Source organism: Dicentrarchus labrax, unplaced genomic scaffold, assembly GCF_905237075.1.
Source record: "Dicentrarchus labrax unplaced genomic scaffold, dlabrax2021, whole genome shotgun sequence".
Taxonomy (NCBI): domain Eukaryota; kingdom Metazoa; phylum Chordata; class Actinopteri; family Moronidae; genus Dicentrarchus; species Dicentrarchus labrax.
Genome location: NW_026136718.1, coordinates 26205025 through 26211185, shown reverse-complemented (window position 1 = coordinate 26211185; position 6161 = coordinate 26205025). Strand labels below are relative to the sequence as shown.

Here is a 6161-nt window from a genome sequence, read left to right as displayed (position 1 = left end):
TCAGTGAGGCGAGCACAAATACAGTAAGTGACTTGGAAATGGCTTTGAAAGAAACATATCTCCGCTGAATGAGGAGCTAAACCTAGAGTTAATACACACTGGCATGGAGTAGATAAATATTTATGCACAAATATTTATGTCTTACAGTTTCTCAATATATCAATATTAATGATTAATGATCTGCATTCCGTGAATTTAATAATTTAGCAAAAATAAATAAGTCATATTTCGCCCACTCTATAAATATTCAGCAGATTCTGAGAAATTTGAGTTGTCTGCAGACTACTTCTTGTTGATAATAGCAGTCACTGGAGCAATGTACATTTAAAGATTTGTTAGTTGTTTGCTTAATCCAATCAATATTTCATATGTATATGAATATGAGAATTACCACTCCAATCACACCACACACAGACTGTGTTTTCCTCAGTGCACTGAACAAAGATGTACTAATGTCATACACAATAAACGATATGGTTTGGATTATCTGCTTTTACTCTAATAACAGGGTCTATAGTAGCATTTAGGTGAATTTAAAGTGGAAGATTATGGAAACATCACAGTTACAATATACTGCAGTCAGTTTAACCTTTGAGAAAATTAATCTTTTTTTTTTAATCACGATCCAGACATTCTTGATGTCTTTTATTAACATTACAGTGACAGAAGGTAAACATATTGTTTGTCATTGTTTGCGACAATCAGAAATGAAGTTCCCCATGCTTAAAGCTCGTGTTCCTGAAAAGTTCAATGGGAGTCATGATAAGTAAGGCAAAGAAAACAACACAAAAAGAAATGAGCATTGTAATAAATAACACCTGTTCGAAAACACATTGATGATTACGTGATTTTCCCCCGACTCATGAGGTTTGAAATGCCTGATGGTTTTCCTGCGGAATCATGGAAATAACACTCGGGCAAGAAAACCCATTAATAATGCATCTTCAGCATGCATTCTGCATCATTATTCTACAATTTAAATGAGGGTTAAAGCTCACTGCTTCACTTGTACAAGAGCAATTGAACATTAAATATACAACAGTGGCATATCTTCCCCTGTGAAGCTTTCATATCAACCATTTTGAAAATCACTCCATGGTCACAGAAGACACATTTAACCCTTTCTATCCTGTCCTGCTTGTAGTCCAAGTTCTTGTCACACTGTTGATGACACAGTTACATTTCTTATCTGTTTACAGCAGACCAACTTCAATAAATAATAGATAAATTGCAATATCATTATTATTTTTATGGTGGTTTACCCATATTACAGTGACAGTCCACTAATTGAGTGGTTCCCAACCTGGACCCCCACTAGGGGTCACCAAAGGTTCATGGGGAGTTGCAAGGCCTTCTTGGTTTAAGGCGTGTAAGAAAACTTAACAATTCATACACAGTAGGCTCATCTTCCTACAGTAAAAAACTGTGCAGTTCAAACAACCAAAGAGCTAACTGAACAAGCGGCAGGGGGAAGAAAACACTGAATCTGTCAAAAAGGTAAAAATATTAAGAATAAATGATGATAAAATAAATACATAATACAGACAGGATTTAAAAAAAGGTAAAGAAATCTCCACCAATCATCAATCTTCACAGGAAATAATCTGCTCAGAATTCCTCCAAATCACCAATTTTACACAAACTTCCTGCAGTTATTGTGTTCACTATTTACAGTTTATCAGTTGTTCTGTACTGTTATTGTTATGCATTGGATATAATATGAGATATACATAAAATATATCATTTAGAAGGAAAACGGTTGGGAACCAGTGCACTAATTACTCTGTATGAAGTAATGTATGTAGCATGCAGCTCAAGGTCAGGTACCTCATTCACAAACTTATAAAAACGTTGTGCTGTCACGTTCAGTTATCTTCCAAATTCAAATGTTGTGAGCATTTGTCAGCAGTGTTGTCGGTAAGTTAAGGCGAGCTGGTCCAAATGGACTGGAACTAGAGTGGACATAAGGGGTCGGTGTGCAGTCGGGGTGACGCTCATTTCTCTACCTCCGCCGTGAACATCCCTCTCATCCCTCTCCTCTGGACCAGGGAGCAAACCTGCGTGATTTTTAAGCAAAATGGCGACAGTCTAAGAGAGAGGGAAAGACGAGTAACGGTGTCAGGTGCAATGACAAACTTGAGGACACGAGTCGACCGTCCTGAGGTAAGCCTGCCGTGCAGTTTGATGTGCGCAGTGATACATTGTAGCCAGGTATGCTCGTTAGTCAGCGGTGTGTCGCTGTGAAGGTATGAAAACACTGCAGTGACTGACAACTGTACAAGGTGTAGCTATTCTTACTTAAAGTGGTTCGCTATTGCAACGCGAAGTCTTTGTACAACACATTACTGGTACAGCTTTATCTTTGTGGGTCAGTGTGTGGGCAGAGGAGCTAGCTTACTGTCGCATAGCCTGTCAAAATAAAGTCAGAGCTGCTCGAGGTGGCTCTGTGCGTTTAGCTAAATTGTTTCAGTCTCTACTGAAGGACATTCAGTTTATGGCAACTAGAGAAAGAGCTGTTCATTTGGAACTCGAAAGACGAGATAAAGTTTATTGTTACATTGATCGTTTTACATATATATGCAAAACGTTTGACGCAGAGCTACATGATTGCAGAGTAAACTTGGTTTCTCAAGTTTCTAATTCTGGCTTCCCTCTCTGACTTTAAATTGCCTATTAGGAAGAGTGATTGTGAGAGTGAGGCAAGCAAGACCCATATTCTATGGAAGTTGGTAAATGCCAAAAGTATTTCCATTTGCTAAAGGCCTGTCAGATATGGTAAAAAAAAAAGATTGTGATTTGTAAGAGATATTACAATTGTGATTCGTGGGAATGATCATTATATATTAATAAAATCCTGATTGTGATAGTAGTACCAGCTAGTACGACTGCTAAACTGAATAGTAGAATCACAGAGTTTTTTGCCTTTTTGAAGAAAATGGTTTCACACTGAGATTTGGTTAGTGCCATTGGCAGTATAGATAATGGACAGAGCTTCCTGTTTTGTGACGTGAAGCCAACATGGAAATGTCTTCTATGTAATGGCCAGCTCCATTGGCTGCAATAAAAGACTGATAGCATGCAGTCTTATGGAGAAATGACCTACTTCTTACTTAATTCATTAGATCAACAAACAGTTTCCTAATGAGTAAATTATTAGTGATTATTAATGAGTAAATTAATTAATGAGTAAATTATTACTTATCATTATTCTTTGAAACTGTGCAGACAATGAGAGCAGCTCAACTCACAGTAAGTCACCTTCCCCCCCCAGTCAAAATAATGGATTTTTATGGGCGGCACAACCCCTTCAAAATGGTTTGGTCCAATAACATTTGAAAATTTTAGAAAAGCCACACAATTAAATCATTCTACCCCCCTTCAAGTTAGCAGAGGGCTAAACTGGAAGTTAGCCCACTTGGTTGGTATAAGTCTCTGGTGGGCATGCATTCATCTTGGTCATTTCTTTACAGCAAGAAGTTTTTGTTTTACTTCATGCACCACTGAGCAACTTTCATATACGTGTATTATGTAGCTTGGTAAAATTGCATTCTTTAGATTTGATTATTTTCCGGTGGTAAGTTTAAGGACATTTAACAAAACCTAAAGCAAACAATGCAGGGATCGAATGAATTGAACCAAATGATTCTTGGAATAGTTAGATGGCACACTTCCTGGATGATGCAAGTATTTTAGCTGTATTTGTGTGCTGGCTCAGCAGTTTTGTCATTGAAAACTTCCATAATATTGGATTTGGGGGAGTTTACATTGCAGTTGTTATAAGCTCAGGAATGGGGGTTTTGTAAAATCAAAGTGTAGACCTACATAAGAGAGTCCATCACTCCCTGCAGGTGTCTAAGGACGAGCTTTCAGGGCTATAGGAAGAAGTCAGAGTCAGCTTAACAGCCTAGTGTCGGTTTTACTGCATTAGTATACAACAGAGAGTAAAGGAGTCAACTGCTCGACTAAATAAATCAGATGGTCGAGGCATGTTATCCACAAATTGATTATATGTCACTTGACAAGGTCAAATATTTTAACCAAGATGCCTGAAGTCCCTGAATGCTCAGCATAGCAAACAGTTATGTGTTCTCTGTTGGCCTGGCTGGCTGCTTACACAGCTATAAATGAAGACACCTGGGACTACTTAAATGGGAGTACACTGGCCTGAATTAGCAACTCAGCTGAGGAACAGCTGCAGAGATGAGATATTTTAGTAATCAGGTGGATCTACCAAGAACATTGAGGTCTGCAGGAATATATCAGAGGCGAGGAAATAAGGGCGGCATGTTTTCATAGAATCACATTGATTGAATCCCTCTCAGACTCATTAAACCATCTGCATGAAATTGATAACTATCACACTTGTATCTGTTGGTGAGCTGCAACCAAAGATTATTTTCATTATCCCGTTAAAATGTCAGAAAATTGTGAAGAATGTCTGTATGTTCCCATAGGCCAAGATTATGTTAGTTAATGCTCGTTTCGTCCAAATGCCAGTGTAATATTACTTAAGACAGAGATAAGCAGCAAACCCACCAGAGAAAATTTGTCCTTTTTGCTTAAAATATTATGTTAAGTTATCAAAAAGATTATTTTATTGGTTGCTCAAGTAATTCATTGACAGAACTTTTCAGCTCTAGTCTCCACATTGTTTATGGCACTACTTTGGCACATTTTCTGTTTTTGAGGTTCATGTTGAAGTTCAAGCAGGAAACATTATGGGCTGTGCCTAATCACTTCTGTGATGATGCTCACTTGCTATTTAGGCTAATAAATGATACTCCTGCTGTAAAGTACAGTACACACCGTGGCAACAAGGGCAGACTGAAAATTATGATTATGTTTTCAGTAGTGATATGGTGACATTCAGCAGTCCAAATTCAAAGATATTAAATAAAGAATGCTATAAAACAGAGAAAGCGAAGTGCAGCAAAAACATACTGACATTGATTTTTCACCTTAATACTTAATGTTTCCTAATTTTATGAGAATTGCTTATAAATATAATTTCTAATTTATAACGTGTTTCACATATCCACTGCAGAAAATATTGTATTATGTGTGTTTACTTTACTTGTGAGACTCCAGCGGTAAAACATGGTTAAATGCAATGGATTTTGATTTGCTCATTATCTGTTACTGGTGTTGATAACTCTTTTTATGCAGCTCTGCCCTCCCAGATCCAGAGTAACTCTATTAATATTTTCTAGCAGCAACCGGGACCTCTTTGTGGTCTAATTAACCCCAGATATAGGTAGCTATGTTACTATGTAAGATGTCTGCTCTGGTAAACAAAAGTATTTGTAATGAAACATTTGCTGTATAATAATATTTGTAATATGATAATATTTGAAAACAGTTGGTTGATATCTTAATTATTATTATTATTATTATTATTATTATTATTACACATACATCAGTGGGGTCTCAGGGTCCCCAAACACTGAGGAAGTAAAGCCAATGTCAAAAAAAGGTTAATTTCCAGTCAATGCTAAAATCATATTTCCTTCTGTCCTTGTGTGGATGTATGTCCTCAGCTTTCAGTTATGGGTCCTGAAACAGAGTCTGGATTTGATTCCCTGCGGCAGGGTGTGTCACATGTAATCACAAAATCTTACTGAAACCTGAAATGTTTTTAAAGAAAACCACAATGATCTGTGTAGAGAGCAGCTTTCAGCTTTATTAAAGTTAAAGGACACTTCCTGGCTGTTTGTCTCTATTACAGGTGTGCTTTCAAAGAGCCATGTGGTGGAATCAGTGCTTCAACATAGACTGGTAAGTACACATTGACTGGTTCTTTTTATTTCCGTTTTGTCTTGTTAAACATTCTGTGTGATTATTGAGATCCACTTTCTGAAAATTGACAAACAGAGGTGGTAGAAGTTGAATATTGTCTCTCATTAGAAGTTATAATATCAGCTCATGAGTCAGACAAGTACAACAACAAGGTGACCTGCCGTGAAGCGACACACAATCCTAATTTGTTTCAAATAGCCACTGAACTGTAAAGCTGAGCTCGAAACGAGTGTTTATTGCGTTTTAATTGAAAAGCAAGAAAATGTGTTTGTCTGATGTTCTTGTTAGTATTATCATTATTATAATCTCAATGGCAGAGCATAAACCTAAAATGTGACCGTCTCTGAAGAGGTGTTATCATTCAG

The 6161-nt window shown here is 37.1% G+C and overlaps 1 protein-coding gene across 2 annotated transcripts in view; it reads left to right on the top strand.

The window, feature by feature from the left end:
* Window positions 1–2024: 2024 nt before the first annotated feature.
* The window catches only part of znf644b (zinc finger protein 644b), a 29470-nt gene continuing 25333 nt past the window's right edge, over window positions 2025–6161 (top strand). For both annotated transcript variants that reach the window (XM_051377663.1, XM_051377664.1), the window contains exons 1-2: window positions 2025–2163; window positions 5726–5775. The gene's annotated coding sequence lies outside the window, so the exon portion shown is untranslated. The remainder of the gene's footprint in view (window positions 2164–5725; window positions 5776–6161) is intronic.